We start from the raw sequence: 17,389 nt of genomic DNA on the forward strand, positions 1-17,389 counted from the left end.
TTTGAGTCTCTTTAGCTATTACAAATTTAAACATTGTATTTTGTGGACCTTTAAGTACGAAGACAGAAATATTAATGTATATTAGAACACTTAAATCTATTTTCTCTTCTGACTTCAAAACAAATGAAAATACGTTTGTTGGCTCCTAGTTCTGTGAGCCATAGGTGCTGTGTCTAATGGAAAAGACAGGATTTGCCAATAGGAGTAAAAAGTTTCTCAAGCTGTGGAAAAGAAGGAGGATAAAGAAAAAGCAATTATGTTACAGCTTAAATGGGGAGGGGGAAGCACCCAGACTAGAAACAGCCATATGGACAGCAGGAGGCAGTGTTCCAAATAGGCAATTTAATGGAGGTGGCCACTCAGACACGCTTAGTAATCTTTTAAATTTTTTTGGAAGATAATATTGTTTAAGGAACTTATTTTTCACACAGTGTATTTTCAGGTGTTTTGTTGCCCGCTTTAGAGTTAAATTATTAACAGGGAATCTTTTTTAGAAAATAAGTTCATCCTGCCAATTTACAAATTGCTCTAGATTCTAGAGTCTAGAATTTCAGGCAAAGGTCTCTCACAAACTCTTTGGCCTTGGTGCATCAGATAAGTCACAGATCAAAACAAACTCCCTGTGAAAGGTGTGTCTGCAGAGTCTTGTGACTGCGTGCCAGTGGCTCTGTCTGGCACATTTCTGAACTTCGCAAAATTAATTGTGCTAAAGAGAACACCATCAAACGCGTCCGGCACAGAGGGTAAACATCTTCAAACCATGATTCTGCGCTATAAAACACTCTCCTACTAATTTCATTTGGTGCATTACTCTGAAGGAACACCGAGGCCAAGTGAAACTGCGGAAATAGGAACAATGCAGGGAGGAAAAAATCTCACCCCATTAAGGGATCCGTTTCTTCTCTGCACAAATAAGCCCACCACGCCTCGGAGGCACGACTAGATGGCTCCAGGATGTTCTCAGAATGCCCGCGCGGGCCCCTCATGAGCTGAGAGATCCATGCGCCAAGAAGGAAGGGGACCTGAGTGACAGCACCTTGGCCCTCGGGACAGTTTAGGTAACTCACAAAATCGAAAAAAATCTTAGCCAACCGAGGTGCCTTGGGCAGTCATTGGCGTCCGTGTGCATTTTTGGGGTGACCCCGGTTTCCTTCTCCATGCAAGGTTTGCAAAGAACAGTGACAGAGGTATGGGTGCCGGGCTGGTTCCCTCAGGGCCGCCTGGGCTCCGCCGGCCTTTCCTGAGGCTTTGCACCGGCAGGGCCGCCGCGCTCTCTCCGAGGCTCGGTGACCTTGCAAGGCTGGCCGCACGACCCGAGTCTCAGCAGAGGCACCACCCTGGGCGTCGAGCCCGCGCGCGACCGAGCGGCTCCGACTCACGCGCGGCCTCGCGGGCCCGCGCCCCGTGCGCGCGGCAGGGCTGGCGCAGGGAGGGGGTACGGGGAACGCGGGGCGGGGCCTAGGCGGGGCCTAGGGGCTGCGCCCCCCGCCAAGCTTCTTGCTGGCGCCGCCCCCGGGCGCGCAGTCCGCGCCGGAGCGTCTCGGCTGTGGCCGCGGCCGTTATCGTCGCCTGGCGCTGCGGTGGCTCTTGGGGTTGGAGAGGGCAGCGGCGGCCCGTCGTCGGTGGCCGCTGGAGTGGGCCTGCTAGGGGACAGGGACGCCGGAACGGTGGCTGTTGTTGGCCGGCTTCTTCGCGATTGCAGTCCCGGGTTGCAGGGTCCGGGCTGCCCCGGGGCGGTGGCCAGCTGGGATGGCAAGATAGCGGCGCGGGAACGGCGGGTGAGTGCGGGGGCGCGGCGCGGCAGCCTGGAGCGCGTGCGGGGGGCGCGTCCCCGGCTCTGGGGCAGCGCTGCTCGGGCTCGCGCCCTCCCTACCAGCTTAGGGTCAATCCTGGTGCCTGCGTGGGCGCGGACTGCACCGAGCCGAACTTGTGCGGAGCGAAGGGCAGTGAGTTCCAAGGCCAGAGGTTACCAGGGGACGGTAAGGACCTTTAATTCCCCATTTGGAGCTGCGACCTGCCAGATGATTTCTTGCCTCTGAACCTCTGTGCCTCAGCAAAGTAGTTCCTCGTCCTTTCTGTTTTTACGGTGCGTTTGACTGACTGACCTGTCTGTGTTTCTAGTTGCTTGTGTCCGATCGCGCTAAACTTATTAAACCACAAGTTAAAGTGTAGGCGAGCAAAGTTAAGGCTTCCTGATTGGTGGCATTAGTGATGTGTTCTCTAAAAGCACAAAGCTGGGATGGTGAATTCAGACACGTAGAAAACTGCTCAGAATGTGTTGTGAACTTACAGGAGAGCTTGAGTAATGTGATTCTGTCCCCGGTCTTCAGCTGCCAAAACACCAGTCTTTCCTTTACACTTGGGTTATCGTTGTATCCATTTTTGTATGTGTGTTTAAAGCAGTCAGAGATTGATAGGACACGTACACCGTTATTGACTGGCATTTATATGGAAATGTGTTCTTTGCATTTAACTTTGTTTTTCCATAAAGTATATATTGTTTTTATTTTTCAGAAAAACTTTCAGTTTAAACTTTGCCATTCAATTTGTTTTCAGTTGCATATTCAACAAAATTGCTTAGAGTCAAGTTGATGTGATCTATTTAGCCTGGGGTGCAAAAGCGGTGCCCAGGCCGGGCAGTGGCGGTGCATGCCTTTAATCCCAACATTTGGGAGGCAAAGGCAGGTGGAGCTCAGTGAGTTTGAGACCAGCTTGGTCTACAAAGCGAGCTCCAGGTCAGGACTGTTACACAGAAAAACCCTGTCTCAGGAAAAATAAATAAATAAAAAAATGGTGCCCACATATTTAAAGCAACCCCCCACCCCCACCTCAATGAAAAACTAAAGCATTTGTTTATTGCAACTGATGCTCTCCCCCTCTTCCCCTTACGCCATTATTTCTACACGGATCCAAAGTCATACTGAACTAGTCATACTGCATCTAGTCATACTAGAAGCAGAGGCTTCTTCTAGTCTAAGCCTGGTTGAGGAAAGCAGAGTTCAGCGCGGCCTGTGCTCCTTGTTTCTTTCTCGGACTTTTCTGTCTTCCATCGAAGCTCCTTTGGAGGCTTCACTGCAGAATTTTAAGCGCAGTTTAAACAGGAGGCCTGTGCAGCTATTTGCTCTCCCAGAGTTGAACTGAGGTGTATTTGCTTTGTAATAGGTGAGATCACAAGCCGCTCTGCTCTAATTAGTGGAGACTTGGATTCTCTTCTGGGAAATGCGAATCGGGCACTGTGCTGTGGAAACGAATGAAACTTTTCTGACTTTTATAAGCTTTTGCTAATGAAGACTCATCCTTGAGGTCAATGTTAGTAATAGTGTAAACAGTCGTGTGAAGATGTTATCATATTAATTGGGGGATGTGTCTTCACACTGGAAAAGGTTCAGTAGTAACAGGAAAGTTCCCAGTAAAAAACACACCTCTATCCCACCACACCCCCACAGCATCAGTGGGAGCCAGGCTTACAGACTCCTGTCTTTCTCCAAATGTAGCTCAATGCTTTGCAAACATTTTGCTCTTTTGTCTTCTGAATGTCCGGGATACACTGTATGCCCTGTTCTGTGCCAGCTCTGTCGCCTCCCCCTGCAGAGCCCTGAGTCCTGATGGTCACCTTCAGTCCCCAGGAAAGCTGCCTCACTCTCTCACAGCAGCTGAAAGCTCTAGTAAGGACGAACCATGATTTATTTATGTTTCTTTTTCTTGATAGGTATTTACATTCTTCCTGATATCTTGCTGTGAAATTATCATAAAGCACTTTTTTTTTTTTTGAGGCTTTTAAGTGGATTCCCAGGAATCCACTTTTAAGTGGATTCAGTTATTCCCAGGAACCAGAGAGTTGCTTCTTCACATTGCAGGAAGTGGATGCCTGCTCTGCCCAGTGCACATCCTTTGCTTTTATGACTCCTAAGTGACCCATAGGGATTTGTGGCATCTTTGCTGTGAAACGAGAGCTTTGATAGTCAGGACTTAAAATCATCTCCTTAATGACAGCTTGGGCTGAGTTTCAACAACAGAAAGTAACAAATGTGCAATTATAAGAATAATCTACCAAGCCAGGCGCGGTGCCTTAAATCCTAGCACTGAGCAGGCCACAGCAGGTGGATCTCTGTAGTTGTAGTCTAGCCTAGGCTACAGAGTTCCAAGCCAGGGTTACAAAATGAGATCCTATCTTAAAAAAAAAAAAAAAATCCTAAGAGCTTAAATGTTTTCGAGTATGCATTGAAGGCTCATGCCTCTTATTACACTGACAGAACAGTTTTGTGCTTTAGAGAATCTGCTTGCCGTTAGGACACAATCCATGCTTTCTGTGGTAGATCACCACTAACTTCTGCTTCAATGTGAATATATTGCTCTCACACCTTTATAGTTTGGGAAAAGACTATTGCCAACTCTTAGGGGAAGGATGCTTTTAAAAATATTTGTCCTTGGCATCTCTTAGAGTGATTTTTGAAGCAGAATAAATTGTAGTGCTAATGCTAGCATTTGAGCTTTCTGCATTATGTAGCCTGACATGACCATTTGTGGAGGCTGGTTTTTTGTTGTTTGTTTGTTTTGTTTTGTTTTGTTTCTTCCTTAAGCTGGGAGGATCCTTTCAAAAATGTAATTAAAACCCAATGTTGCCTTTTTTCTTTGTTATTCGGGACCTAACATTGAGGTATCAGTACAGAAGTGTTAATTCTGTCCATATTTGTTCTTCATACATAGCTGTTTATCAGTTTTCTGTTACTAGTTCAGGCAATTTTCTGGGAACTGAGAAGCAGTTGTATACAGGATAAAAAGACTAGCTGTCATGAGCTTCCATCTGAATTGTGGAGATGACTAAAAAAAAAAAAAATCAGGGGAACAGTGAAGATGATATCAGGTAGGGGTAATGACCAGGGAAATGATGAAATAGCATGGCTGAGGTAGAGAGGGCTATGGTGAGGATGCTGCCTGAGGGTGGGGTTGAGGTCAAAGAAGCCTCCCTGGGGTAGAAAGGTTGGAGCTGAGCACTGAATTCTTCAGAGAAGCAGCCTTTATATTTTGGTGAATGGGTAAGTGTAGCTCAAGCAGAGGGCACTGTCAGTGCCAATGAGCTAGGTGTGCTGTGTTGATGGAGGAGAAGGGGAGACTGCCAGCATGTGCTGGGATTGGTGTGCTGCCTTTGGTTTAGAGGTGTGGGGCAGATGCAGAGGGTAGAAGATTCTTCCATGGGCTGGAGGGTGACCAGTTCAGGGCTAGGTCTCTGCCTGCTGTGGGCTTTATTTGTTGAATAAATGAGCAAGTTAATAAAGAGTTTAAAAAATAATCTTGCCTGAGTTTTGGTCAAAATTATTATTGGGGAGGGCATGGTTCCAGACAGGGTTTCTCTGTGTAACCAGGCTGGCCTTGAACTTACAGAGATTGGCCTGCCTCTGTCTTCCAGGTGCCAGGATTAAAGGTGTGTACACCACCACCATCCAGCTATTGGTCAAAATTCTTAGTCAGGAGTCTTTATCTGAGATCTCCACCTTGGTTCTGGCCCTTGACCTTACCATGTCTATTACAGTTAACACACTCTCAAATTGTTGTTTTAAGCCAGTTGCACTTCATTCTTCTGTCATGAAATCCAAGTCGGAAATGCTAAAAACAAAACAAAGCAAAGCCCTTTTTAGTAAATCGTAGTGATTTCCGAGAGAGATTTCATCTGAATTTTCATTGTTGATTCCAGTGGACTAGTCATTTGCGTGGGAGTAAAAGTTTCAGACGCCTTCTTGTATATGGATGTTTAGGTTCTTTGGGCATGCGGCTGACTAATGAGCTGTTCAGAAGTGTGTGTTTCTCTCAGGTACTTTATTCTCACAGGAGGAATGTGTGTGTGCCTGCTCTATTTTGGGAAATAGCAGGAACTTGTGGTATTTCCTCTTCCCAACTCCTAATCTGTTTGCCATTCTAAATATATGTTCCTTTATATTAATTGAAAGCTTGGGAAATGGGTTTGATGCCAAGCAATTGTTGTAGCTGTGTAGTAAGAGTCTTGTCTTTCTGCTGATTGACTGTTGGGCTCCTATTCCGGATTAGGAGTTCTGTAATCTTGCAGAATGAGAGTTTGATTTCTTCTTGATTTTTAATTTCCTATTCGGACCGGTTGATACCTGATGATAGCAACATGCTTCCATGTGAGATAATTGTATTTCCCAACTTGGTGTGGTGCAGCGTATGCAGACACTAAGAAAAGAGTGGATCTTAAATGCCTCAGTCATGACCAGAACAGCCCTGGTCATTTTCATGTTTTCACTTCAGGCAAATAGCCGAAGCTGGGGGTGGAGAGATTGTGAAGAGTTTCGAGGCTTAAAAGTTCAAGCACCTTCAAGCATTTGCTTTGCAGTGCTCTTACCAGTTGCAGAAGGACAGAAGTTCCCGTTGTCTTACATTGTCTTGAGTGAGACCACCTATGTTCCTTCCAGTCACCTGTGGCAGTAGTCTCTGGTGAAGGAAGCTGAAGGTGGTGTATACAAGCCTCAGGACTTGGTGTTGGAAGGTGAGGAAAAATGTCTTGTGGATTTGTTTTGTTTTGTTTTCCAGTGCACTTTTGAATGCTGGGAAAATCTTGGCCACTATTTCTTTTATTTTATAAGGCTGAACCAATTGGAATCAGTGTATGTGTGTAGAGTTGAGAAGAGCTTGTTAAGTGGTAGTATCTTGAAGAGCCACCAGGAGGCAATATTACTTCCTGAAGCTGTGTGTGATTGGGTGCTGTGTCTGCTACTCAAAGCAAACTTCAGCAGGGAGACCCTAGATGGGAGAACAGTTGAAATGGTGGTAGCAGGAACATCTGGTGGAAAATAGTAAGTGGTGATAGAAGCAGTGCTTCCCACTTCTAATATTAGAAAATGCTAACGGGCAGTTGAGTTGTGATCATTTTGTAGACAGAATTTTGTTGGTTGGTTGAGGTCCAATAGGAGTAGGATGAAGGTGAGAATCTATTGCCAGGAGTTGCATGCTTTAACCCCTGGGGCCACTTGGAGTGTCACTGTAAACACTGAGGCCTGATGACAAGATGCCAGCTGTTTCCACACAGCAGGCCTGGGGACTCACCACTGCACCATTCTTTATGCCTTTGTGTTTATAGCATAAATGTGAATAAGGTGAGAATCTTGGAGAAACTTCTCCAAAGGAACAGTTAAAAGTTGAGAGCATAAATCACCTCACTGGATCTTTACCCCTGTTTATTCCTTTAAGGTACCTGGGTCACCAGTTTTACTGTCATTTAAGAAAACATGGTTTTAGGTGAGAGCCTAGATCTAGATAGAGATGAAAATGTAAACTCTTAGGAAAATATAAAATTAAGGATTCAAACAATCGACTTGAGAGTCAGAGGGCCCTCAGGTGGTCAGACCAGCTTCTGGAGTTTAATATGTAAAGAAACTAAGCCCTAAGGGTGTCACAGTTTGCCTGGGAACAGTCACTGGCGACTGTCATCCTATCCCACTTGTACTGACTCTTAACTGTAGAACTCTGAGCTCTGCCTAGAATAGCATTTCCCTGAGGGGTTCACCACTGTAGGGTTCCATGTGTCCTCACCACTGGCATAGTGTCTGACCCACAGCAGGCACCCCATATTTGTTGAATAAATATGTAAAAGAAATTTGAGGCTGTCAGATTGGTACATTAACAGTGATAGGGTTTATACAATATGAAAGAATATATAATTTCTTGAGTCTCTTGTTTTAAAAAAAATAGAGTATGCTGCTATTAAAATGCAAACTCCCAACTCTAGCAGTAGCCAGGTTGGCACCTGAAGTCACCTTGTCAGTCTGCTGGCACCTGGTATCTTTAATATTTTATCTCTACTGTTTGAAAACGTACATGCACTTAAGGTCGAGCAGTTGTGCCTTGAATTATTTGCCTTTTTTCTAAATGTATCTTATCAGTGATTTCACTGTTTTGAAACCTTATGTCCTGGGCGGAATTTGGCTGTTTGAAATCAAATCTAGCAAACCCTGCAGTCTCTGGAAATCGTCGATCCTTAGTGCTCCTGGCGGATGTTTAAGTTGTTGTAACTTTCCAGGAGGGCAATTTTGTGTTACTCATCAAAAGCCTCAAAAATGTGCCCTGTCCCTTAGTCAGGCATTTCTACCCCTAGGAATTTAAACCGGGAAGGGGTGAAAAGAGAGAGAGAGAGAGAGAGAGAGAGAGAGAGAGAGAGAGAGAGAGAGAGAGAGAGAGCATGTGTATAGAAACCAGCTACAGCCGTGGTCTGGTCTCCACAGCACCAGTGTGTGGGCGCTCCTGTTGGGAGCCTGGTCTTTCCCACAGGGGTCACCAACTTGATGGGAAGTCCGGTTAGTGGCATGTTTCAGAATCAAGAAGGGGAACCAGGGGGAAAAAAGTTGCCTGCAGATGCTGAGGGCTGCTCCCCCACAATATACATAGTAAAACACCCCTGTAATTTGCCCAGACTATTTTTATCACTTTGTTTATACTAGTTTCATATTGGAAACAGCTTCCATGTCCAGTAATAGGATGGATTGTGGTATTCACATGTAATGGAGGAACAGTAATGTGTGGAGGGTAACCTGGTGATATGGACAGATGCTCAGAATTTATCATTTGATGAATCAGATGACAAGGTGGCATGTATAGAGCAATGTAAGTTTGGGTTGGGAATATGTGTGTGCATGCATATGTGTGTAGTATGTTTCATAACACTTCATGTCAAGATTACACTCCAGACACTAGGTGGGATTATTTCCATGTAAAGCAACTTCAACTGCATTGCTCTTTTAACTTACCTGAATTTCCAGTATCTGAAAGCATATGGACCAGGGCAGGGTAGGAGGAAATCCCATTTCCATTCTCAGTGCGGTGTGAACTTTAGTAAGTTCTGTGTCTGTTTGGGTCCCTGTTGAGTGGGTGATGATGCCATCTCTCGGTGCCTACCAGTAGAGAAGCGACAAAGTGTTCTTAATGCTAGAGAATTTCTAGGTAGAATAGTTTTGTTTTATAAATTACACGAGTCACAAAAAACATTTCAGGGCATCCTGACACAATATTGTTCCTGGCCACTGGGAAATAATTGGAGTTTTTAAGAGAAAATAATTTATTTATCTGTGTGTGAGTATGCATGTGTGATGGTGCAAGCCTGTGTGGTGGAGAGGCCAACTCCCAAGAGACTGTTTTTCCTTTCACCATGGGGGTTCCAGGTATCTAATTCAGGTCGTCAGGCTTGGTGGCACCTGCCCTTACCTGTTGACTTGAAGAAACTCTTTTGCTGCCAGTTTCCTTTTTTTTTTTTTTTTTTTTCAATTGAAGATTTTTTTTTTCCTTGTATAGTTGTCTTGAGCAGTCCCAAGATACATTCTTTAAGGTTAGAGCTGACTCAGTCAGTGGTGGGTGTGTCTGTTTGCCAGGCACTGGATAGGCCCCAGTGCCCCGAACACAGGTGCCCTTGCTCCTTGAATGACACATAGGAGTAACCACTGCGCTGTGGAGCCAAGAGGTCCACACAGTAAATGGTAGTCACTGCAGGAAGGTAGCAAGCAGCAAATCCTGGTCCCCTGTCCTGTACTTTCCAAAGAAAGCATGTGATGTTACTTTTCAGTGAACACAAACACTGCTGTCTGCTTGTTCTACCTGCTGGATGAGCCACCGCTCCATTACGTCACCTTGTTGACATTTACAGAGGACTTATATTAAACTTAGGTGACGATTTCTTAGGCGACTGGTCTGAAAACTGCTACTGTGAAGGGCACATTTCTGCAACTGTGAGGGAGAACTCATGCTTTTGTGAGATTATCCTTTGTAATACATTTCCTGAGAAATCTAGGATGCATGGAATTTACGAGTATTCTGAGTGAGAAATTCCAGCATGTGGTCTTCCCATGAGTCAAGGGTAGCTGTGTCTCTGTTTGACGGTAAGTGAACTGCACTAGTTCTACGAACTGTGTACAGAGTTTTGAATGTTGGTAGCCGTTGTGAACAACATGCAATTTGTGGATATGCAATATGCACATACACAAGTTCTATGATGAAAGTAGGGCCTCAGTAGTCACAAAAGTCATCCGCATGACAAATGCCACCTTACATTTTATTTCCTCATATACTAAATAAAGGAAGATGATTTCATGAATTGTGCACATAGTAGTCCTCATGGGAGGTGATAGACATAGCCAGGAGCCTCCAGCAAGGATCAACATTTTGTCATAGATCATATTTCCATCTATGCCAGCGTTTCCCACAGTCTACTTCACTCCCTGCACCCATCTGGAACCAGTAGAGTTAGCTTGCTTCCCTTGGGGTGGGGTCATTTTCTACAATGCCTCCTAGTGAGATGCAACGAATTTGTGACACACTTTTATTTACGAGGCCTTTTCTCTTTTGAGACATGGCCTCACTCTGTAGCTCAAGCTGGCTTATCCCCACGTGATGGGAAGTGCTGGGAATGCAAGTTTAAGCCACCTCACCCAGCTTTCCATGATTTTCCTAACTCTACAAGAAAGAAAGACAACAGCAGTGCTCTGGGTAGCAAATGGACTCTGAAATGTGATTTGGAGGTTAATGTCCTTCTGTCGTCTGTGTGTTAGGCTTGGTCCTCGGGCATTGGGATCCCACAGTTCCTTCTGATCACATACCTAGAATGACCCAAAGTCCTGTCACCAACTCCCACCTCTCAAAGTTCCTCTCTAATACCACCACCCCCAGAAGCTTGCAAGCAGTCACAGTGGACCCCTGGGAGACATACGCTGTAAAACCACAGCTTCCAGTAACTTTCACATTCTTTCCTGGGTTGGAAATAACGACTTTTGGTATAGCTTGTATCATTTTGTTCCATAATTGAGTAATCAGAAAAATACTGGTTCATTATTATTAGCTGCTATTTCTTTACTGGGAGTTGTTTTTATTCTACATCTGTACATTTCTAGAAGTTGACCTATCTTTAGGGTGTGGTCGACACCATTAATCTCAGTACCTGGGAGGCAGAAGCTGGCAGATCAGTGAGTATATCTCTGTGAGTTTGGTTTGCATAGTGAGTTCCAGGCCAGCCAGGGCTACATAGTGAGACTCTGTCTCAAGAGAAAAAAAAAAAAAGTGGAAATATCTTTTTAAATTACACAGGAAAAATACTTATTTTATAAAAATTGAGAAAGCTTCAAGATGAAGTTTTTTAAAGTTTCAGCCTCTGCCTTCAGAGGTAACTCCATATGATACTATATTATAGATGATAGATTAATTTCTGTGCATACTTAGACATTGGACTGGTTAGTTTTATGTCAACTTGACATAGTTAGAGTCACCAGAGAGGCAGGTGCCTCAATTGAGAAAACACCTCCATAAGATTCAGATGTAATAAATTAGTGACCAATTGGGGAGGGCCCAGCCCATTGTGGGCGGTGCCTCCCTTTGGGCTGGACAGTCCAGGTTTCTATAAGAAAGAAGGCTGAGTAGGTCATGGGGAGCAAGCCTGTAAGCAGCAGCTCTCCATGGCCTCTGCATCAGCTCCTGCCTCCATGTTCCTGCCTTGGGTGAGTTCCTGTCCTGACTGTTTTTGATGATGAACTGTTATATGGAACTGTAAGTGAAATAAACCCTTTCCTCCCCAGGTTGCTTTTGGTCATGGTGTTTCATCACAGCAATAGTAAACCTTATTAAGATAGACATATATTTAATATCCATGCTTCTAAGTATGTTAAGCTGTGGTTGGAATATGTCTTAAAAATGTAACTTAATCATCTTCCATGATACAGAATTATGCATAATGTTCCATTTGTAAAGTGACTTACTTATTCAGCTATTTGACATATTTCCCCCATACCGTTTCTGTGTATTTGGCAGTTTTTATAAATGCTGGGGGCTATGGCATGGAGGTAGTGCATTGGGTCTCACTCTGTGACACGGACCTGCCCCTTGGGGAGCACCAGGCAGTAAACAAGAATCACATGTCTTGATATTGATGAGTGCACTAAGAACAGGATGCTGGGCACAGTGGTGAAAGGTGGGTGACAGGACCTGTGGGAGGTTGCTAGGGCCATCCTCCTGCCACAGTCTCCTAGGTACTGAGATTATAAGCATGGACCACCACTCCTGGCCTATGGATTTTGCAAGTTATTTTTGGAAAGTGTCTCTACCATTTTTCGATAAGGCACAGATCAGGGAAGAATGTATTGGGGACTGTAAATCAAGAATCTTCTTTGGGTGTGAGCTCAAAATGTCTGAGACTGGCAAGAAACAAATTGTGCTTACATCTAGAGGGAGAGCTGCTGGGAGCTACATAGACATCTGGGGGAAAGTCAGAATAATTTAAAAATGGATGCTTGTAGGTTTTACCTATATTAACCTAAGGTCTTAAGAAATTCCTAAGAGTGCTGCAAGAGATGGTCAGAATGCTTACAGAGGTGGGGCCTTGGGTGGGTGTCCAAGTGATGAGCTCTCTGGTCTTCTAGACAGTGCAGACCCATCCAGGGACCATCTTTGCAATCTTGTCCAATATCCCTCACAGAAAAGTTTCTAGAAGTGGCTAGGTCTTATTTTTGTTTGTTTGTTTGTTTGTTTGCTTTTAAACAGTTGTCTGTGTAGTACTGGATATCCCAGAACTCACTATGTAGACAAGAGTGGCCTCAAACTCACAGAAGTTCTCCTGCCTCTGCCTCCGAACTTCAGGGACTGAAGGCATGCACCACCACACCTGGCACTGAACTGAGCAAATAGTGAATGTTCAATAAATGCTTATCATGTTTATCAGATTAATTTGTCTTGTCATCACAACCACCACCGTCAACATCAAGTCAGAGGCTTTCAAGTAAAATTGCATCATAACGTGACTCAGGCCTTGGAATCACAGTCACAAGCCTGGGTTCCATTTCTGGCTTTGCTCTTTACAGGTCATGAGGCTCTAGGCAAGTCACTTAACTCCTTCGTTTCTTCATTGAGTAGCACATGAAAGACAACCCCCCACCCAAGCACTGTATGTACTCATACTGGAGACTTAATATAGTTGGGTTTCAGCTTCTCCACATTGGCCCACTGGTGGCTGTCATCGTTCTCTCTAACCTTGTCTAAACCATCGTAAGACTGCATCTCACGTAACATTCGAGATTTATTGTCCATTAATGCATGCCTCTTAGTGATTGAACTGTGTATTTTTACTTCTGTTGAAAGTAGCCATCTTGCTTTAGTATCTTTTTATGTTTTGCCCATTTCTGTGTTTTTGTATATTAAAACTGTCATATTTGTTACATGACATTTTCCTTAAGGTGGAGGGTGGGGGAGTGGGGTGGGGGTGGGGGGACAACACTGTACCAGTTGCTGAGTAAGACGGTTCTGCAAGCTATTTCTCTCTACTGTAGGAGGTGTATGTGTTAAACTGCAGGAACACAGGAGGGCTGGGTTTGGGGATGTGAGCTGGGATCTGATGGGCAAGTTGGAATTTGTTAAAAAGATAGAAAAAGAGATTTGGGAAGGATGCCTTGGGTAGAACAATGACAGAGGAAGGCAGAGCCATGTGCATTTACTGGATTTGAGCCATGGGCAGTGGAAGAGGTGGTGGAAGAAACGTGGGGTTCAGGGGTGAAGCTGGTAGGAAACGGCAATGAACTTGTGTCATGTTCAGATTGGGACCTCCTCAAGGCCAGGAAGAGCCATGGGAGATTTCGGCATAAAAGTGCTGACATTGGAGGGGCTGGGATCATTACAGTAAGTGAGGGCTGAGAAGGACTCAGCCAGCCTCACTCTGGACATTGGTCTTATTTCCCCAGAACCACTGTGGTAGTGAAGTAGACAGTAATTATGCTGTCCTTAAAAGATGCTTTTTTTTTTTTGCTCATTTTACCATGTCTTCTGTATAAAGCTTCTTGAGACTGGAGCAGTGGGAAAACATCCGGCATGTGATTGGAGATTCTTAGAGCTTACTTACCTACAGTCCTTAGGGTAGGTGGGACCGTACATAGGCAGTAGCTTGCCCCTGTAAAGAGATAGAGTGAGAACATCTTAAGAATAAGGTTTTTGTTGAACTCCACAGGGACAAGCTACTCCCTGTGTCTAGTCGCCCACATTGTAATATGGCTGCCAAAGTAGCAGTATAATAAGTTGGGTAATAATTTTTTGTATTTTATGTCTTACTTTTTTTTTTTAGACTAAAAGTGAATCTTCTAATTTTAACACCCTTAGAGGACAGGATTTCAAACACTATTTACACTGTTTCTTTGGCAGCCCATATTACAGTGTAGGTCTTATTTTTTCCCCTGATTGTTTTCCTCATATTATATTTTTTCTTTCCAACCTGTATCTGTTCATTTCCCATGTGTTAACACAGTTGCCATTTTCATTTGGACCCTGAAGTTACCAGTGTTAAATTCGTTATTAAACGAATTTAATAATAATAAATTAACTTATTGGATTGGTTTGTTAGCATCTTCATTACCACATGGGATGGATTTATTGTTTTGTACATTTTTTTTTCTTTCACAACTTTAATGGTTGGGATTCCTTTATCCAGCACATTAATGAAAAATGTCACACACACACACAAAATTGTTCCAGTTGTCTCTCTCCCTTTTGTCCTGGTCAACATCATTAAATAGCACTCTGAGTAAGCTGGTCAGCTGGTAAAGGAGCCGTTAGCTCTGTCCATTCAGGGTGATTGCTTCTCGAACATCATTGGGACATTAGAGAAGATCTCATTCACCCTAAGACATTTTATGTCTTTTTCTGCCTCTTGTTCGATTAATCCAAGAATTTGTCAGGTCAGTGGTGCAGCTGGCCACGGTGATCCATTCTCTCTTCCAGATCCCTTCTCAATACCCCAGATCAATACTTTCTGCACGTAGTTGGATCCAGGATCAATAGCAGGTCTGTGGATCTCTGGGGTGGAGATCCATGCCATGCCAATGCTTAATCCTGATCCTCAGCTTGGTGGAACTTAAAATCACCTAGAAAGCCAACCTCATGGTGTATGTATGATGGCTGTTTCCAGGGAGGTTTAAATGATGGGGGCAGACCCGCCGTGAGGAGGTGGGGTAGCACCATGCCTTGGGGTTTGTCCAAATTGGAATGAAGTAAACGAGGAGTAGAACAACAGCATTAGCTTTATGCTAATTAGGCATGGAAGCAGTGTGAGCTCCTGGCAATATGTCTTCCCCAACTTGCTGGCCTGACCCTCAAACCAGGAGCCAGAATACACCCATCCTTCCTCCAGTTGCTTCTCATCAGTTCTTTGGTCAAGCACTTAATGCAATCTGCTTCTTGACAAAAATGACCCTCTTTGAAGGATTTCTGCCAAATGCCAATTATTTCAAAATCTTTGGATTTTTTTTTTCTGTTGCACTCTTATGTTGAAGATGGGGTGAGTCCTCCTCCTCCCTTCCCTCCTCTCCTTCCTCCTCCCCCTCCTGTCCTTTCTCTCTGCCCTTCTTCCCTTCCTCCCACCCCTCTTGTTCCTTTGTAGTCTAAACTGATGTCTAAACTGAGGTCTGAGAATAAAGGGGAAAGTTCTTTGGGGATAAAAGTTTTCAGATTCATGACTTTAAAAAAATATTAAAATATCAAGGCAAATTTAGGCCAGTATCTGTGTATTGAAACACAAATATTAAAACAATTATATTTTAAGATGAGGGTTTTTGTTTTTATTTTTCGTTCTTTTTTTTTTTGCCATTTTGTTTTAAGGCAGGCATTTTAGCTGGCTCCCTAAGAAGTGTTTTGGCCTGGAAATGTGTTTTGTTTGGCTCAAATGGTGTTGCGGTATTTTCCCCCTAAACGGCATTTTGAAGTAAGATTTCACTTTTTTTTTTTTTTTTTTTTTTTTTTTTGTAGCAAAACCCTTCTGATTAGGAATGGGGAAAGCCTGGATAGACCCCCAGTGCCCCAAGTTGAAGGTGCCCATGCTGTGGACAGCAGCTCCTCCTGCCTCTTCTGTCTGAGTTTGTGTGAGACAGAATGGCAATTCAGACTTTTGAAAAGCTGGAAGCTCCATAGCTGCAGGACACATTGCCCATCTCTGGTGTGATAAAGGTACAGGCTCATTTATCACTGCACTACCCTTTGCCAATCACAACCACTTTGTCTGGCTGGCCTCTGGGTGTGTTTGAGTTTGCACCTGCTCAGTTAGGAGCTCAACTAATCAAAAGTATACTTAGAGCTGGATGGAAAACACTGAGATGGAAGTAGTTTTCCATTTAGTCTCCTCTGCACAGACTATCGGATCAGGACGTGATTAGCAAGTACTTGCCGAGGCAGGTGGCATTTCCCCTAGTACAGCATTAACCCAACAGGGTTGAACGAAAGCACATTCTACCACTGCTGGGTGCTCTAGGTAACTGACAAGGTGTCCTCAGAGAGGACAACCACTCTTGAATTGCATTTGTTTCATTTGTTTTGTTGACATGTGAAGCAAGGTCAACCTTGAGTCAGTCAGTCCTGTCATTCGAGAGCTCAGACCTAACCTTCCAGCTGTTTGTCTGAGGTCTTGTCCCTGCTGCCACCATTTTAGTGACAGAGTAGGTGCTGGAGCCCTGGACTCCTGGAGTTCTCAGAATCTTCTGTTGTGGGTTTCACAGCTGAGATTTGTAGGCGGAGCTGAGTTCACATTTCCCAGCTCTGCCTCTTAGCTGTGTGACATTCCCTGTGCCTCAGTGTCTTACTGTAAAAAGAGAGAGGGTAGAGGATTGCATAGTTAGCATTTTCCCTCCCAGAATTTCTGCAGGCCTTTATGAGTGGGTTAATCTGTGTATTTAGAAAAGAAACTGACAGCAGTTTGAGCCAAGGTTGTCATTTCATTTCTAAATGTATGTATTTACCTCACTCTCTGGGATGTAAAGGAACAGTGAGGGAACAGTTGAGATATCTAAGTCCTTACTAAGAACTTCGTTTGAATGTTTGGTCCAGTTGTCAAATAAGTCTTGAGTACAAAGTGTGTCTGATGTGTTCTTAGATGCAAAGGGGTCATAAGGCAATGTTCTGTTCAAAGAGTTTAAAAATCAATAGGTAGGAAAGTAGAAGGGGTGAGTATTATCTCCATATTTTGTGATAAACATGAAAAATGAAAATTAAAGTACAGGTGGTGCTTTGCTTGAGATAGAGGGTTAGCCTTACAGCCAAGAAGCATCAGTGGCTCTAGAAAGGCCAGGGTGGAGGAGATTGTGGTGTAGACACTAGATTGTAACTTTGGCTATAGTATCAGTTCTGTGGGTGGGACAACCTCATGCTGTTTACTCTGGGGCTTGAATGAGTGGGATTAGGGGAGAATGGGATGGAGGCGAGAATGGGATGCACATGTGACTTCTGTGTGAAGCCCTGCATCTCAAGAGGAAGCTGAATTGGTGAGGCGCTTGCTAGAGAGGTGAAATGAATTAAGTGATGGGTTAAGATACCTATGCTGGAAGTGACAGGGGCTGTGGCCAAGGAGATGGAGGAATAGAGGGTGGGAAAAATAAGG

The 17,389-nt window shown here is 44.2% G+C and overlaps 1 protein-coding gene across 1 annotated transcript in view; it reads left to right on the forward strand.

The window, feature by feature from the left end:
* The first annotated feature begins 1,510 nt into the window (after nucleotides 1-1,510).
* Lifr (LIF receptor subunit alpha) overlaps nucleotides 1,511-17,389 on the forward strand; it is a 66,063-nt gene continuing 50,184 nt past the window's right edge. The window contains exon 1 of the mRNA XM_027401338.2: nucleotides 1,511-1,778. The gene's annotated coding sequence lies outside the window, so the exon portion shown is untranslated. The remainder of the gene's footprint in view (nucleotides 1,779-17,389) is intronic.

This window comes from Cricetulus griseus, chromosome 2, assembly GCF_003668045.3.
Source record: "Cricetulus griseus strain 17A/GY chromosome 2, alternate assembly CriGri-PICRH-1.0, whole genome shotgun sequence".
Classification (NCBI taxonomy): domain Eukaryota; kingdom Metazoa; phylum Chordata; class Mammalia; order Rodentia; family Cricetidae; genus Cricetulus; species Cricetulus griseus.